The 18,333-nt window shown below is 45.4% G+C and overlaps 1 protein-coding gene across 3 annotated transcripts in view; it reads right to left on the bottom strand.

The window, feature by feature from the left end:
• EIF4G3 (eukaryotic translation initiation factor 4 gamma 3) overlaps positions 1 to 8,302 on the bottom strand; it is a 366,964-nt gene extending 358,662 nt beyond the window's left edge. For 2 of the 3 annotated variants that reach the window (XM_060310035.2, XM_060310045.2), the window contains exon 1: positions 8,163 to 8,289. The gene's annotated coding sequence lies outside the window, so the exon portion shown is untranslated. Of the gene's footprint in view, positions 1 to 8,162 lie in introns of all 3 variants that reach the window. The other variant, XM_060310039.1, reaches the window with a different exon arrangement.
• Positions 8,303 to 18,333: the final 10,031 nt, after the last annotated feature.

The raw sequence follows: 18,333 nt of genomic DNA, 5'->3' as shown, positions 1-18,333 counted from the left end.
AAGACCATATATTGTATTATTCCTATACGAAATGTCCAAAATAGGCAAATCTCTATAGGCTGAAAGTAGATTAGTACTTGCCTAGGGCAGAGAGAACTGTGGGGGGGGGGAGGGGCGGGGGGGAACTGGTGAGTCTAATGGGTTTCTTTGGGGAGTGATGAAAATATTCTAAAATTTACTAGGGTGATGGTTGCAGTATTCTGTGAATATACTCAAAACCACTGAACTGTACACTGTAAATGGGTGGCTTGTATGGTATGCAAATTATATCTCAATAAAGCTGTCCAAAAAAAAGAGCAATGGTTTTACACAAGTGAGGTCTAACCTCTTCTCTTATTCATTCAAAGTCCTCTAGAATCCAGATCCATTATCTCAAGCATTCAACCTCAAGACTCCTCCACTCCAAGCATACTGATCAGGACCCTTACAATCCAGCATACACTGTGCTTATTTCAGGCCCAAATCTTTGTTCATGCTGATCACCCACTCCCCACAATTCACTCCTCTCTGCCGAACCAAACCCTGACTGCAGTCTTAAACTCTTCTTTTTAATTTTTTAAAAATTCATCTTTCAGTTCAAATTCTGTTTTTTATACGCTATTTTCTAGGGCCTAGAAAGAGTCAGAGTCACCCTTTCCTTCTTACATTCCTCCATTCTATCTTCAAGGTTCAGTCCTTTCCATTCTCAATGTAAAAATACTGTATTCTGGCTCAAAACTGGCTGTACTTATTTCTACTGCCACCTAGTTCTCCCCCTTGTTATTCCAAAATTCTGTTTGTTCCCATGCTTCAATCTTATTTCCCTAACTCCACATGAGACCGCATATGGTCTTTTCCTCCCTCCTCAATCACTCCATATAATACCAACGTTTGTTGAAAACCAATTAAAGGAATCAAGGCAATATCACACATGCATACAATTCATAACTAGCAAATACCACCCTGGCCACGTCTTTTTTAAGTATGATTGAATATATGGATGAAGATGGATTCAAAGGAATAATTTTTTAAATGTACGTAACTGTAGGGGGGAAAATCTGTGAAGTTAGATCAAGTTTTAATGTCATAAATAATGCAAAACATTATAGGCACAACAAGTCAAAAATGTCTGACTTCTTGATAAAGGTTTCAGCCCTTCTCTTTCTAATGTGCAGTGATAACTTCTGAGCTACAAGCCAAAGGTGAAAGAAGACCTTTCCAAAGAAACAAAAATAGTTCATTCCAAATTGATGAAGAATAAAACTATTCAAAAAGTAGTTTCTGCTGGCAGATAGTTCAGTAACAAAATAAGCAAGATACAAAACTGTATGTAATTTAAACTTAAGTTATGTTACAAAAAAGGGCAGATTTTAAGTCCATTAAAACTAAAGTCCATAGAAAAAAGGACAAGAAATAAACCAAAATGTTAAACAGTGGTAATCTCTATGTACTAAGATTATGACTGACTTTTTACTTTTCCATATTTAAAAATTTTCTGAATTGATGATGTGTTACTCATAATTATAAAACAAAAATTTTAATAGTTATTTTTGACTATAAATGTTTTTTCTCCTTGGCCTTTATACAAATTCTAATCCTCAGTATCTATACTTCAAATGTAACCCAGTCATTTTAGATGGCTACGTAAACTGGGTCAATGCTTATGCCATCTCAAAGGAAATTATGAAACTATTTTCAATTCAATTACACATCAGTGCAAACAATTTAGGGCAGCTTTGAGTGCGAAAAGTGTGTTGTGATGCCATCTCTATTACTCCAAAACTTATCTTAAACTGATTCCTCGACTCTAACTTAATCAACATTTCATTCAACAAATATTTATAGACTTCCTACTACCTGCCAAGCACTGTTATAGGTGCTAGCAATTCAATAGTGAACAAAAGCGACAAAAATCTCTGCCTTTATGGAGTTTACATTCTCTACAGATAAAATTTAATGTCTCAGAAGAGTCAGGAAACACACCCACAGGGCTCAAAAAAGTACAAAACAACTACTAGTTAATAAAGATCATAAAAACTGACAAATTTCAAATGTACTTTAAATAGTTCAAACTATCTCAAATTTCAGTTAAGAGTATAGGAGAGTGAAAAACTTCTGGTTGGCAGCAAGCCAAAGAACTAGGAACCAATTGAGAATTCAGAAGTATCTTGGGATCCTGCAATATTTGATCCATGTAAATCTCACCTACAGTTTACACATTACTTGAAGTCAGGCGCCTACCTAATAATCAGGAAATACTTCATTTCGTATTATATTAGCTCGAAGTATTATTCCTAAAGTAAAAATAGATTTTCTCATCACAGGAGTTTACTTCAGAACTTACTTTCCGTCATACCTCATAAATGAACTAACTGGATCATCACCCAGAGCAAGGCAGCATCTGACCATGGTGGCAACCTTATTTTACAGCCTCAAGCCATCCCACCACAGACAATATAGTCTTCACTAAGTCACAGAAGTACTTCAGTCTGTTTGGCTAAATCTAACATTAATAAAACAAAAACCAGAGGTTTCTTCTCATATGAGCAAGCTGCCTTCCCTATGATCCACGTCAGAATGCCTCTAGTATCAGTAAGTCACCACAGAAACGTGTCACTGACCATCAGACAAACTAAGAAACCATTAATAGGTCTCTATAAATCCTTCCCGCCTACTTGCAAGAACAAAACAAACCTCAAACCATAATCTTCAGAGTTAAAAGCCATTACAATTCAAGAGTATCACTCTGTAAACTATAAACTAGTCTTACCCCTTCGTTTTAGAGAAGGGGAAACTGATGCCCAAAGTAGTTATGTGACTAGTCCAAGATAACACATTAAAATGGAAAAGCCAGGGCTTCCCTGGTGACGCAGTGGTTGAGAGTCCGCCTGCCAATGCAGGGGACACAGGTTCGTGCCCCGGTCCGGGAAGATCCCACATGCCACGCAGCGGCTGGGCCCGTGAGCCATGGCCGTTGAGCCTGCGCGTCCCGAGGCTGTGCTCCACAATGGGAAAGGCCACAACAGTGAGAGGCCCACGTACCGCAAAAAAAAAAAAAAAAAATGGAAAAGCCAAACTTGAATCCAGATTTTTTTTTTTTACTCCAAATCAGGTGGACTTCTCAATATACCAAGTAAAATCTATATTTTAAGGCCAGCAGGTACTGCTTCCCAGCCAAAGTCTAATACCAGAAAGGCAGGGGGGTATTATGGGATGAGTGTGAAGCAGACCAGGAAAGAACCAACCACAGAGATCAGATCTGTTACGTATCTTCTCATACTCTAATTCCTCATATTATGATGCAGAAGATATTTTGAATCTACAGCAATTGTGTTTTGATTACCATGTTCTCTGGTACCTCCTTCTAGCTTCTCTGCTCCTGCTAAAAACCTGAAACATGCCTGAAATCCATTTAGTACTAAAATTCTATGCAGCAGCAACAGCAAAGGAATTGTGAAAAGTCAGCAGGCAGAAGGTGAAAGCTCTGGGTAAACCTTGGGTAATTCCTACTCATCCTTCTAATTTAGCTCAGATTTCTTCTAGGAAGCCCTAATTCCTCCTTCCCCCAGGCTAGGCTCTTATAGCAGAGTTACTGTACTTGCCTCATGGTATTCTGTCCGTTTACCTGTCTGGACCAAGTTCTTTGAGGGCAAAGATATCAACCCCAGACCTAGCACTGAGTATGGCACACAGTAGGTGCTGGATAAATGAACAATTTTAAAACTTGCCACTTAGATTAAAGCTCCAATACAAATAGCAACCCTATTATGATTTAAAACATGGGTTTCAAACATTTTTTAGCAGACGTTTTGTAAAAATCTTATCAGAAACCCCAATGTGGAAAAGCACCATATCAGTCCTTAGGTAATTTAAATTCTCAGTTTGACAGAAAATACCCATAAGCCTACGACAGGGAGTAGCAGCAGGATGTGACTGATGTGAGCTGATGTGCCTCAGGCATCTAACTTTCTTCCTTCTTTATCTCCATCTTGCATTGGTCTCCCTCTCTCCCTTGCTAGAAGAGGATGATGAGGATCTGCTCTCCCAAAGCACAGATCCATCTTTGTTGATGGTGGGGCTTAGGAGTAAACAGACTGCTGGCCACTGCGTAAGCTACCGAGTTCTAGTTGCTAGTTATAAAGGTATTTTGCTGGAGGCCTTGCTAACATCTGAACAAGCAGAAACATGCACTGAATCAAATGTGGCAGGCCTATTCCTATGCTTTAAGACTCAATGAGGTAAAGATAAGCTACTTGTCTAGCAGTGTGTGGCTATGAGCTAATTAAAACAAGGTGCAGCATCAGTGCATTCTAGATTACTCCAAAGAGCTCCTTTACTTTATACAGACTTCCCCTAGCTATCAAATATGGGAGGGTATCCTTCCTTCCACTTCCACATGCAGACTTGGTAAGAAGTAGCACAGCATACTACAAAGGACATTCATAAGCTTTGGAGCCACAGTCTGAACTGCAGTCCATTACTTACTAGAGAGACGACTGTGGGAATGTTACTTAACTTCTCTGAACTTTAGTTTCCTCATCTGTAAAATACAGACAGTATTTTACAGATGAGGAATATATACAGACTCATTACAGTCCTTGTGAGAATTAAATAAAATCATGTATGTATGGCTCCTAGAATAGTAGGCACTCAATAAATGAACACTATTGTTATTATTCAGATTTAGCTTTGGTAGAGGCAAAAAAGAAGCAAGCAAATATTAGCTTCAGCCTACAAAACTGAAAATCAACACAGAGCTCAAAAAAAGGAAAACTGTAATACCAAAAAAAAAGGGAATATTTGCTTTTAATATATGTCATATCTAAGACAAAATAGCTGAGGACACAAGTCATTTTTGGGTCACCACAGGCCTTTACCAAATTTAGTTCCTTTAAAGAACCCACTGCTCTGATTTCTTAACCAAACCAACTCCCCCCAAACAGTAACTAGACTCCCCAGAAGTGTCAGCAGCCCTGAGAGAAATTACACCCTGAAGTCTTTCCATATAAATAGAACACTGTGTATTCATAACAGACTGCAAAATTGTTCTGTTTAAGTCAGAACTACTTGGGGACCTGAATTCAAACTCATTTATCTTTAATTATCTCAAGGGTGAGCAATTTCCATCTAAAGAATTAGGCTTTTAATGGGGACCCAAGAACTCCCTGAAAATGTAAGCAAGATTTTCTATGCATGTACAATTTTCTGTGGAGAGGATCTACAAGCTTTCATCAAAATGTCAAAGTTGTTTGTTACCCAGAAAAGGTTAAGAATCACTATTGAGATTCTTGGAACCTCATACTGGGAAGCTGAGGTGAGCAAATCTCAAGGCAAGTATCCTAAAGTGCCAATTTCATAAACTATTCATACTGGATTATGTTATAAAACTCTAAGCATATTTCTCCCTTGCCATTAGCACTTTTTATATCAGGGTTTATCTTCTTCTTTCATCCCCACCATTCCTGCCCACCCTCTGCCATGCCCCATCCCTTGCCTCTCAGCAGTCAAAGGCGTCTTTCCATGAATTGGCCTTATGAGCCTGCCACGCCATACCAATGCTTACTTAAGCAGGTTCCGTTTAAATTCAAATTCACTATCATTTCTGATTTGTCACTTGAACCCTAAGTACAAATGAAGGACATCTTGTTACATGAATCTCTAATATTTTTACAAATTTAAAATACTATCTGAAGTTATTAATTTAATTCAAACACAACTGCACCCGTATATTTTGAGGAAGTGGAGAGTTAATCAAGCCACAGAGCAACTCCAAATCTGCACTCCAGTCTCAATGCTTCAATGTGTATCAACTTATATACAATGGTTTGTGGTTTGGAAAGTGGTTTCATCAAACAAATACAAATTCCCACACTCAGTCACACTCAGTGTACAAAAGCAGAATTGCTCTATTTCAATCCATTTTTAACCAATTCCCCATTACCATTGATAACATTTCACCATTGGTATGTTCTAATGAAATCTGTAATCTACACTTCATTTACTATACAAGCTTTTAGATTTTAGCAGTTTGTAACCTTTCAATGTGTAAAGCAAAGAGAAGATAATAGAATTGTGAAATACATCAAGAAGAAAATTTAATCTTACTTCGATGACATGAGGCAAAGTAAAAACTTAAAGCCACATAAAACCAAGTATCCTATATTACTACGTATAGGTATAAAAGTTATTTCCACTAGAAATTACATCTTAAATCCCCTTTAACAACTGTTGCAGTAGTAGTAGCTACTTTTATGTTGCAACCAACTCACAGCTTTTATAAGTCCTTCCTTTGTGAAATGCGCTGAGAAAAAGTACACTTGAAACACTCAAGTCACAGCTCTTTGTGTCCAAGTAACACCACCAAATTCACCAAGCACTGTCATATTCAGTACTCAAGTCCTTACTTAACACTCTGTAGTCAAGAACACATAACTATGGACCTCCTTTCATTTAATTTTCAAAACAGCTCCAAGATGCAGGTAAGGAATAATTTACTTGGTGGCGCAGTATAGAAACTTAGAGCCCTAACCAAATATGGGCAATCAAGACCAGAAAAAAAAAAACTGAAATTAAAAAGGAATTTAAACTCACAAAGCATTAAGTCAAGATATGTTTAAGAGATCCAGCAGTGAATTCCACCTTGAAGTAGGCATATCAGCCAAACTTCTTCCCCCAGAGTAAAGCAGCTAGGGATACTGATCAAAACTAACCAGGTTTTCGAGGAGCAACAAACACTTAGGAATCCCTAACCGTTCTCATTGGTGAACAATTCTTAATTGAACAGAATCTTGCAGTTCAACCTTATGAAATCAGTACACACATGACACTGGAATGGAATTTATCTTACTCTGCGCCACCACTGCTTGGATTGAAAAACTGTGGACTAACAATATTCAAAGAACAGAGAAAATGGCACTTGACAGAAACCAAAACGATGACCTGGAATGACTCTAGAAGGGAGATACCTTCCCCTTCTCAAAGCAATGGACACAGACAAGAATCAAACTACAGACTGTGAAATAATCTGTGGACCTCACAGCAGTTAGCTTCTCACTTGCTCAAAGACCCTACTCTCTCTAAAAGTCAAACACACGATGACACAAGTACAAAAACACATCTAACATCCAATGATTATTTATTGATTTACACAAATACAACGGATTGGGGAGAGGGATGGATGATGAAATGTTATTCTAAGGTAGCTAATAACGCCTTTCTAAGTCTCCGTGAAATTCATGAACTCAATGTTTTACCTTCACCGGCTGGTTTTTAACTAAAATACCTCGTCACCAAGTCTTTTTAATCAAAGCTGTCCATAAATTCTACAATCAAGCAAATAACATGAAATTAGACACATTCAATACTAGACTTTCCTCCAGGGTCCCTGGTACCCTCTAGACATCAGGCCTATGAAGAGTAACTGAAAGCCCTTTAAAAATATTCAGCATAACACAAGCCTTCCAAGAAGTGAGACTTTTGGGGGTGATGGGTAATGTCTGTTAATTTCCTCTTCCTTTAAAAAGGTCAAACGCAGGGAAGCGTCCGGTTTAACATTTCCTCCCTAGATCGCGTTCCACCACAAACCACAACTCCCCCAATCGCTAAAAAACACTACCCAGAGGGAGTGCTTTCTGCAAAATTTCACCGTAGATTTAAAATCCAACTTACCTCAGGAACGAGCTGAGTTTAGTTTCACACAGGAAATTTACCAATAGAGTTTATTATGTATTAATAATAATAATTAGAGAAGCCCACCATGCCCCGCTGCAGGGGGAGCTGAAGGGAGATGAGGAGGGTGTAGTCCTCACAACAATCAGAGAAAAGCCTTCCCTGCAGGGCTGGTCACAGGCACCAGCAAATTCGGCCTAATAAAGGGGGGGGGGGGTAGGGTTTAGGGGAGGAGAGGCGAGGGGGGGAAGGGTCCCCCAGCTCCAAAAGGGAAGGGCTGCAGAAGCAAGGCCGATGGAGCTACTTTTCGCAGTAGTGCAGAGGGTCCCGGGGTGCCCCGTAGTGCTGCTGCCGGGGCACCCCAAAAGCTCCGGCCAAGCCGGGTGCGTGGCCTGGAGGAGCAGCCCCTTCCCTGTGGGCAGTAGCTGCCGGCAGGAGAGTCCCCGGAGGGGCCACAGCCCCCCTGGTCTGCAGCGAAGAGAGCCGAAGGGCCGGCAGGAAGGTGAAAAGGATACTGTTGGGGCGCCTGGGTCTGGAGGGCCCTGATGTTCGGGTGAGGAGGGGCCGCTGCCGCCGCTGCCGCTGCCGCTGCCGCCGCCGCCGCCGCCGCCGCCGGGTGAGGAGGCGGTACCGCTGCTGCTGCCGCCGCCGCCGCCGCCGCCGCCGCCGCTCCGGTGCCGGGTCCGGTTCCTGCTGCAGCCGCTGAGCCTGATTTCAGAGCCGGTTTCTGCGGTAAACTCATGGCAAAGCGAAGCCACCAACCCCCCCAGAGCGGGACCGGGCGCGCCGGGGTGCAGGGGCCGGGGGCAGCGGGGGGGCGGGATGGGGGCAGACCCGGGGAGGCGGCGGGAGCGGGGGGCCGGGGGGAGGCTGGGAGGAGGAGGAGGAGGGAGCCCGGGCCGGTCACACACGCCCGCCGCCGCCGCCGCCGCCGCCGCCGCCGCCGCCGCCGGCAGCAGCAGCCGCCCCGCGGGCCAGCACCACCGGCTGCCGGTCTCCGTGACAACGCGACCCCAGGGGGGGAGCCGGACCCGGCGGGGGCAGGAGGCGGAGAGACCGGACCTTTCACGGCAATATCCTCATGGGCCGGCGGCAGGGGGTCTTTATCCCCCTCCCCGGGGGAAGCGGCGCCCTTCTCGGTAGCGGGGCTCAGGCGATGCCGGCGGATTTTCTTCACTCAACAAGCAGAGCATCCAACATGGCGCTGCGGCCGCCTCCAGCAGTTCGGCAGGACGGCCGCTCGGAAAACTTCGGGCCTTTTCGGAGTAGTTCGGGAGGCCGAGGGTGAGAAGCTCCTTCGGCTCTTTCCGGAGACTGCGAGAGGTCGGGGTTCTTCGGAAACACTCGGGGGCGCCTTCGGCCACCGTTCGGCAGTTCTCCGGGGAGGACTCGCTTGCTCGGGAAAGATCGGCTAGAGGGGCTTCCAGGCTAGCTGCGGCTGGGGTGCGGGGCGGAAGGAGAGACCAAAGGCGAGGTCTGGTCTGCGAGATCCCTCCTCTGCCGCCCAGCCTCGAAGAACAATGGTAACGGCCCTGGAGCCTGCGGTCCGCAGAGCCCTGTCCGTAGGGGCGGGAGGCAGTGAGGCGAGAAACCTCGGTTACGGTGGGAGGAACTGCTTAACCGGAGTGAAACCGCTGGATAGGAGCCCGCCGGGTGGACCTATTAGCATAACAAATAGCACTCGCCGACCCTTAACGCAGTTCCCGTCCATTGTGTCTACATTTCGCCCTTGTCCACTCAGAGGTGAGCGGGATGAGGAGCTCCATTTCCAGAGCACGCTGAGTCTGAGAGAGGAAAAGTGACCGGCCCAAGGTCATCCAGCCAGGAAAGGACAGGGACAAACCTGCATCTGAAATCCAGGTTCATTCGTCCGAATGAACCTTGCCGCTTCCCAAGTTGCCTGGGGACCTGATCCGACCCTCCTTATCTAATCAGCAGCCTTAACTTGGGGATCTGTGGACGGATTCTTCCAAGGCCTGCCCGGAGACTGGAGCGCCTTTTGACCGGCAGCCAGTGGTCGGCTTCCCGGTGTCCTATGCGGGCGTAACACTTGGTGATAAGCTCCTTTTCTCCCCAGCAGGACCAGCCAACACGCCCCCACCCCCTGCCCACACACTCCACCCCCAGTTGGGGTCTTGTCCAAGCACAGGAGCATTGAGGGGAAAAGAATTGCAGAGATCAGGGAGCAAGCCAGGTAATAACTGTAACCAGGCACTGAGCAGTTCATTATCTCACACAGTCCTGTGAAAGAGGTGGTAATCATTTCACAGTTGTAGAGACTGAGGCACAGGGAGGCTCAATACCATCACACACAGAAGAAGCTGAAAAAATTGAGGCTCGAAACGGGCAAGAGACTTTGCCAAGGTCACATGGAGAGTGTAGTTGGCAGAGACAAAATTAGAGCTGGGTTCTGCCTCCTGCTATACTGCCTCACACTGCCTTTTTTTTTTTTCAATTCACATAAAGCTCTACACATCGTGGTTGCTTAATTCTTGACAGTCCCTGGGACCTCCAAAAGCTCCCTCTGGGAAGAAGCATCTGGAGGGTGATACCACAACTGCATCTTTCTGGAGAGGGTTTCACAGCTCCTGGTGTAGAAAAGGAAGCATAATCCCCCATCTCCAGACTGGAAGGCAGGAGCCACTTCATACTCTGGAATCCTAAGCCATTTGGATTTGTAACACCTGTTTACCTGGGATTGGATTTTTCTGCTCTTCTCTAGACGTGACTGGCTCCAGGAAAAATTCCCAAGTGGTCCTGCAGTTCCCCAGATTCTTCTTCTATGTTCCAGATCTCAGACTTCCTTATCCCAAGGGAAACCTGCTCCCAGGAAAGAATTTGGCTTCCCATGTATACTAGGGTGATAACAGACTGATCATTGCTTAACTGTTATTCTTTTCTGAGCTAGTTTCATTTCCTAACTTAATAGCTACAAGCATCGGGTGATTACTGTGTGTCTGGTCTTTGCTAAGCACTTTATGAGCATTATCTCTCTTGAAACAGATAGACCTTGGGCAAAATAATGTAAAAGTCCCTGATAAGATTCTGGCCCCAGGCAATCAATGCGGAAGGCTTATAGGGAGCAAAGTCAGAAAGGTAGAGCACTCTCCTTTCATCCCAATCATAGCCCTGCTCAACACCTCCCGTCTGGCACAGAGAAGCTAATATTTATTGAACACCTCCTGGGTGCCAGGGTACAGCTCTGCTAAACATTCTGCTTAGATTCACTCTTACTCACCTCAACAACTCTGCAAGGTATTATTATATCCCATTCACAAATAAACTAAGGCTTAAAGATATGAAGAAGCAACTTGTATAACTTTCAAGTGGAAATGCTGGCATTCAAACCCAGGCATCTGACTCCAGTTCTGATTTGCCACCATTGCCTTCCACAGACGAACCTCCCCACGCTGGCCAGAGGCACTGTCAACAAGCGAAGCTGATTTTGTGAACTTGCCTGCTGAGAGCCTCCATGGCTCCCCCATTGCCTTCAGGATCCAGTCTAAATTCAAGGCCCTTCAGGATCTGGACTCCGCTTCCATCCTGCCACTCTCCACCTCAGATCCAGAACTGCAGCCACTTTGCGCCACTGCAGACAAAGCCATTCTCTTCCTCTCCCTGGTGTCTGTATGTGGACTACGACCCCAAACCATCCTCTCCCTTCTCAGCCCGTTGGCTTATGCCTGCTCCTGCCTCAAGGCTTGGCTTAGGCCTCGCCTCCTCTGGGCACCCTTTCCTCGCTCCCCAGGCTGAGCTAGGCTCCCCTTCTCTAGGCTCCCAAGTAGATGCTTAAAGCTCAGTGTTGAGCAATAAAGAGTACAGCTGTTGGAATCAGATTACCTGAATTTGATTCTCAGCCCTGCCATTGATTAATTGTATGACCTTTGAGAAATCACATTACCTCTCAAGCCTCAGTTTTCTCATCTGTAAAATGGAGACTCCACCTCTTATCATGAGAAATAAGACAACAAAGTCCAGTCCCTTGCTCATTGTCATAGTTGGATACATTTTAGCTACTATTATTCATTTACATAGGAACATTACCTAGTCATTTAAAATATCGTTGATATCTAGCACTCAATAAAAAGGATGTGAGCTTGCTAAAGGACAGAATAATTGTGAACGGCCAGAGGATTTTCAGGTTACCCTGGAGAAGCCCTGGCTACTGCAGAGCCTAGGCTGGGCCTCACTGCACAGGGAGCGAAAAGGGTGAGAACTTCCTGGAGCAGGCAGTGCTGGCTCACAGGAGGAGTCTTGAATTTTTGACCAGCCAGCCACTGTTCCCAGAGCCCACCACGCTACCCCCAACAGAGACCTGCATTTCCTCCCGGAATCAAAATACCTCTCCATCCTCATTCAGAGAGCCAGCAGACAGGTGAAGACTTGGTTTACGCATCTCCTCGTGGCTGGGTGACGGAGCTTTGCTCATTTGTTATCATGTGGGGTCACTGTGCTGTTTCTCTGAGTGAACTGAAGATTGGGCTCAGGGGGACCCCTTAATTTCTTAATTGAAAACTTTTGAAAATACTGTCGCAAGCTGGAGTTCTCTGGCCCTTTCATTTTTTTTTTTCTCCTGGAGGGGACTGGCCTTTTAGCACAACAGAAGCCATCTTCAGTAGCCACAGAAGGTTTGTATGTTATTAGGTGCTCCGCTCTGAGACATGCAAACCTCCACCAAGGCCTGACAAGATAGAGCTGGGCGTGGAACTTGCTGACCCAAGATCTAGACCCTAGGCAGTTAAGACATAGAGATGGGAGGCCAAGAACTTTTAAAAAAGAAGAAGGAGGAGGAGGAGGAAGAAAGACCAAAGAAAGAGCAACTACCTGGCACCCATTTGAAATGGACATGAATGGAAGGAGGGAAAGCCCAATGGGAACAGTAAAGAAATATTTTCTCCCATTCCTTATACTGCAGGCCCGTTCATAATTGGCCACGTATGTTCTTCAGTAAAGAGCTGTGCCAGCAGGCCCTGCCCAGCGTCCCAGGGCCCAGTGGTAGGATGCCGTGTAAGGGTGGTAGTTCCTTTCAAAGGTTGTAAACTTTCAGATAGATCTGGACTCTAACCTTACAGACTAGCCAATCAACCCTAAGCAAGTTTCCTAACTTCTCTGGGCCATTTGCAAAATAAAAACAGGAGGTCTGCCTCTAAAGGATTTAAAGCAAGACCTAAAGGAGCTGGTCTGTAGAGAGCATCGCCAGGGCCTAGGGCATGGTAGGTACCTCAACAAAGCTTCATGCCTTCCCCTCTTGCCTCCAAGGCAAAGTTTGCTGCCACTCCCACTCCCACTTCTGGGGCCAAGTCGTCCTACCTCTTTGCCCACGGTGTGTGTAACGGTCTTCATTTCTCAGCTGTTCCTGGAGGGGACCACAGCCCCCGCCAGCACTGCGGCAGCAGATGCTTCAGCTTCACCAGGATGCAAGAGGGAACAAAGAATATTATCATAGAATGGTGAAGACAGTAAATTTTATGTTATTGGTATTTACCACAATTTTTTTGAAGTGTCGTAATAGAGTCTAGTCAGGACTGAAGGTGCCTTAGGGGATCACCTTACCCAGTGTCCTGGTTTTAGGGGTAGAGCCCAGATATAAGAAAGGCTTTTTCTCAAGGTCAAACAGCAAGTAAGCAGCACAACCTGGACTGAAACTCATGACCTCTTTTCACTGCTGGACCAAGGTGTTTCTCAAATCTGATACCATCCTCTCATTTAGAAGTTGGATCCCCCTATCCCCCCACCCCCAGTCTTTTCCCACTTCAAGTGTCGGTCATTCCTCCCCGTGTGCCTCTGGAATCACAACCAGTCTTCAGGACTTATTAAACAAGCATTTACTGAGTGACAGCTATGTACCAGGCACTCTTCTGGGCCCCTAGCGAGGACTGGAAGAGAGATAGGTAACTGGGCCTACAAGTTAAATAATCCCCATAATTATTTACATGAAAAAATTAAGGACTTCCCTGGTTGTGCAGTGGTTAAGGATCCGCCTGCCAATGCAGGGGACACAGGTTCGATCCCTGGCCCGGGAAGATCCCACATGCCACGGAGTAACTAAGCCCATGCGCCACAACTGCTGAGCCTGCGCTCTAGAGCCCTCAAGCCACAACTACTCAGCCCGTGTGCCACAACTACTGAAGCCTGCGTGCCTAGAGCCTGTGCTCCGCACCAAAAGAAGCCACCGCAATGAGAAGCCCACACACCGCAACGAAGAGTAGCCCCTGCTCGCCGCAACTAGAGAAAGCCCGCGTGCAACAGTGAAGATACAACGCAGCCAAAAATAAATTAAATCTTAAAAAGAAAAGAAAAGAAAAGTTGAGGTCATGTCACGTTCTCTGCTCAGAGCCCTCCACTGTCCTCACTTCTGAGTTGGAATAAAAACCAAAATCTGTTCAATGACCTACGAGGCCCTACGTGATCTCCATCTCCCATCCCCACCTTTACATCTCAGAGCTTCTCTGCTACTCTCCTCTTCTAGTGCACTGGCCTTTACAATGTTCCTTTTTATATACTCCCTGCCTCAGGGCCTTTGCACTTTCTGTTTCCTGTCCTTGAGATATCTGCACTGCTCATTCCCTCACTTCCTTCACGTCCCTGCTCAAATGTCACCTTATCAGAGAGGCCTTCCCTGATCATCCCTTATAAGTTAGCAACCCACCCCCAGCCCCAGGCTACCCTAACCTACTTTAATTTCCTTCATTACACTCATCACCATCTAACCAGTGACATATTTACATATTCATGAGTTTACTATCTATCCCTCCCCATTAGAATGTTAGCCCTACCGGAGTAGGGATTCTGTCTGTTTTGTTCATTGCTGTATCTCCAGGCCCTAGAATGGTGCCTGACATGTATTGTGTGCTTGTGATATTGTGATTTATAATAAGAAATATATATTTGATCTTCATCCCAATCCTGGTGTAGAGCTCCTAAAACCCTTAGAATTGCCTAAGCAAAGAAAGCAATCAGGTGTCACTTGTTATGTTAATGAAGTGACTTTTGGAAAGCCCTAGGTCACCTAAGTAGGAGGGGCTGGTTGCCAGGGGAAACAACATTGTGATTAGAGGGTTGGAAATTTCAATCCCACCCCCTGACCTCTGGGAAGGGGAGAGGGCTGGAGACTGAGTTCAATCACCAGTGGCCAATGATTTAATCAGTTAAGCCTATGTGGTGAGGCCTCCATAAAGACCCAAAAGGACAAGGTTCCGAGTGCTTCCACGTTGATGAACGCATGGAGGTGCTGAGAGAGGCCATGGAAGCTTCCCACCCCTTTCCCCATTCTTTGCCCTATGCTGTTCCTGAGTTATATCCTTTTATAATAAACCGGTGATCCAGTATGTAAAATGTTTGTCTTAGTTCTGTGCTCTGCCCTAGCAAATTAACTGAACCCAAGGAGGGGGGTCATGGGAACCTCCAATCTCTAGCCAGTGGATCAGAAGCACAGGTAACAGCCTGGGCTTGCGACTGTCATGTGAAGCAGGGGGGTGGGGTGGGGCACCCCTGTAGGACTGAGCCCTTAACCTCACCTTATCAGAGAGGCCTTCCCAGACCATCCCTTATAAATGAGCTGTGGGATTTGAAGCTCTCTCCAGGTAGATGGTGTCAGAGTTGAGTTAAATTGTAGGATACTCAGCTGGTGGCTGAGAGCTGTCTCGTGGTGTACTGGAGGGCCCAGTAGATATTTGTGGACTGACTGACACAAAATGACGGCCGCTGTGCGGGCGCGGGTGGTGGAGGTGGGAGGAGAACGAGAGGACGGCGCACGGGTACCACCTCTGACTCTTCAGCCTTCTGCTCTCTGACCTGGCTCGTACAGAATCCAGAATTAGCCTGTCCTTCAAGTTGAACATCACTTGCAAATGCCTTGAACTAATTCCGATTGGGTGTGCCCATCATCCTCAAGACACTGCTTTTCTCTCTACCAGTCAGTTTTGAACAAAACTGGAGTGCATTTTCCTAGAAAGGAGAAAGTGGGCCCAGGGAACCATCCCAAGGAGCCTGGGGGACAAAGAGACCTGGTCCTGATCCCAATTCTGCCACTTACCTTTCTTTCAACTCTTTATTATTATTATTATTATTATTATTGTAAGATACAACATAAAATTCTTTTTAAGTGTACAATTCAGGGCAATCACACTGTTGTGCAGTCATTACATTGTGCATCTCCAGAACTTTTTTGACATCCCAAACTAAAACTCTGTACCCATTGAACAATAACTCCCCATTCTCCCCTCCCTCCAGCCCCTAGCAACCACCATTCTACTTTTTGTCTCTATGAATTTGACTACTCTCGGTACCACATATAAATGGAATCATACAATACTTATGTGTCTGGCTACTTAATATTTTTAAGGTTCATCTTGTGTAGCATGTGTCAAAAATGTAATTCCTTTTCAAGGCTGAATAATAACCCATTGAATGGATATACCACATTTTGTTTATCCATTCATGTATCAGTGGACATTTGAGTTGTTTCCACCTTTTGGCTATTGTGACTAATGGTGCTGTGAACAGCGGTGTACAAGTATCTGTTCACAAGTACCAGCTTTCAATTCTTTGGAGTACATGCTTAGAAGTGGAATTGCTGGATCATATGGTAATTCTATGTTTAATTTTTTGCAGAACCATCATACTGTTTATCCACAATGGCTGCACCACTTTATATCCCACCAGCAATGCACAAGGGTTCCAATTTCCCCACATTCTCACCAACACTTGTTTTCTTTTTTCTTTCTTTTTTTTATAATAACCCACCTAATAGGTGTGACGTGGAATTGCATTGTGGTTTTGATTTGTATTTCCCTAGTGAGCATCTTTTCAGGTGCTTACTGACCATTTGATACCTTCTTCAGAGAAATGTCTATTCAAGTCCTTTGCCCATGTTTGAATTGGGCAGGGGGGTTATTGTTGTTGAGTTGTAGAGGTTCCCTCCAGCTCTGCCACTTTTCACTATGTGTCCTTGAGTGAGTTACATAACCCCCCATTGTACCTCAGTTTTCTCAACTGTAAAAAGCAAACTTTTTTTAACCTATTAATTCCTACTTCCTAGAGCTGTTTTGAGGATTAAGTAAGGTAGCAAGTGGAAAAAAACCATTAGTGTGTCTAGAAGATAAAAACAGTAACAGCTAACATTTACTGAACACTCACTATGTGTCAGGCATTGGGCAAAGCTCTTTACATGTATTAACTCATTTAATTCTCATTACACCCCAGTGGAGATCTGGGTACCAAAACTACCCGCACATAGGAAGTGAATCATAACAGGGCCTTCTCTCCTCCCTTGTCTGGCTGTCACCCAACATGGTCAGGAGGTGGCTGCTCGGCCGGGGGCAAGGCAGCGCATGATCTTACTGCTTCCACATCTTATTAGCAGAACCCCCTACATACCAGATCTGCTGAGCTGCCCTGTTCCTGAGATCAACCTGCATGGCCACTGGGTCTGGCCCAGGGAAAGGTCTCTAATACCTGCCCAGCAGGCCTCCAGCACTCTCTAAACCAAGGGACTTCGCACAGTCACCCACATATCCCATCTTGAATCTGGAAACCACATCCTTCTGGCCACCTGGGTGGTCCACCTGGGTGGTCCAGCCTTGCCCTGGCCCTTGTCAAGCCTAATGCCATTTAATCATCCTGCCAAGTTTACTGCCTTGGGAAAATCCTGGATTCCAATTTCCCCCCATCTAATGACTAGAAGAGGAAGCTGGATTTCCAGATGCCCACAGCTGGCTCCCAGCATCAGGCTGGCTCCAGTGATCTCCGTGGGAGCCGGCCTGCCAGCCTGGCCTGGCCTGGCCTGCCAGCACTCCAGACACCTGGAAAAAGGCTGAGGCGCGTTGCTATGCTCTGCCTTTCCCACCAGCATGAGTATGAAAATAGCAGCGATTTAGAATTAATTCTGCAGATGAACATTTTTCAGCTTCCCAAATTTGGCAATCATGCTTTTTCCCCTCCACCCTTGTCACACGCCTTTTCTTCCACTTGAACAGAGAAGTTGAAGAAGGTTTTTGGATTTCACCCTCATGCAGGGAAAGTGGGGATTAGATAGAGGCCAGGTTCCTCAGCCAGGTGCCTAAGGCCCTTTTGCATCTGGCTCTTAGCAATCTCTGCACCCTCAGTTCCCACCACATGCCCCCTGAATGGCCATACACTTTCATGTCTCCCAATCTTTCCAGATGCTGTTTCCTCCACCTGAAGTGTCTCCTGCTCCTGGATTGCCTAGCGAGCTCCTATTTATCCTTCAAAACCCAGCTCAAGTATCATCTTATGGGACAAATTTTCCTTGATTCTCCCTCCTTCCCAGACAAATTTAATCCATCCCCACCTTCTGCTACTTTTGTGCTGGGATATTTTCTTGTGATTCTATCACACTGTGTGCATAAGGGACTTCAATGTAGCCTAGTACCTGGCACATTATAAATACTCAACAGACGTTAGCTTATTTATCTTTTCTATGAAGCTGGAAATGGCCTGAGGATAAGTATCACAACCTGATTTCTGAACATGAAGAAAATAGAAGCCTCTTTCATTTCATGCTGCAGTGTGGCCGGCTTTTGGCTTTGGCCAAAAGCACTAAGTGATATCTTTTTTTTTTTTTTTTTGCGGTATGCAGGCCTCTCACTGATGTGGCCTCTCCCGTTGCGGAGCACAGGCTCCGGACGCGCAGGCTCAGCGGCCATGGCTCACGGGCCTAGCCGC

The sequence above is a fragment of the Globicephala melas genome, chromosome 1 (genome assembly GCF_963455315.2).
Source record: "Globicephala melas chromosome 1, mGloMel1.2, whole genome shotgun sequence".
NCBI lineage: Eukaryota > Metazoa > Chordata > Mammalia > Artiodactyla > Delphinidae > Globicephala > Globicephala melas.
This window is presented reverse-complemented; position numbering and strand designations above follow the sequence as displayed.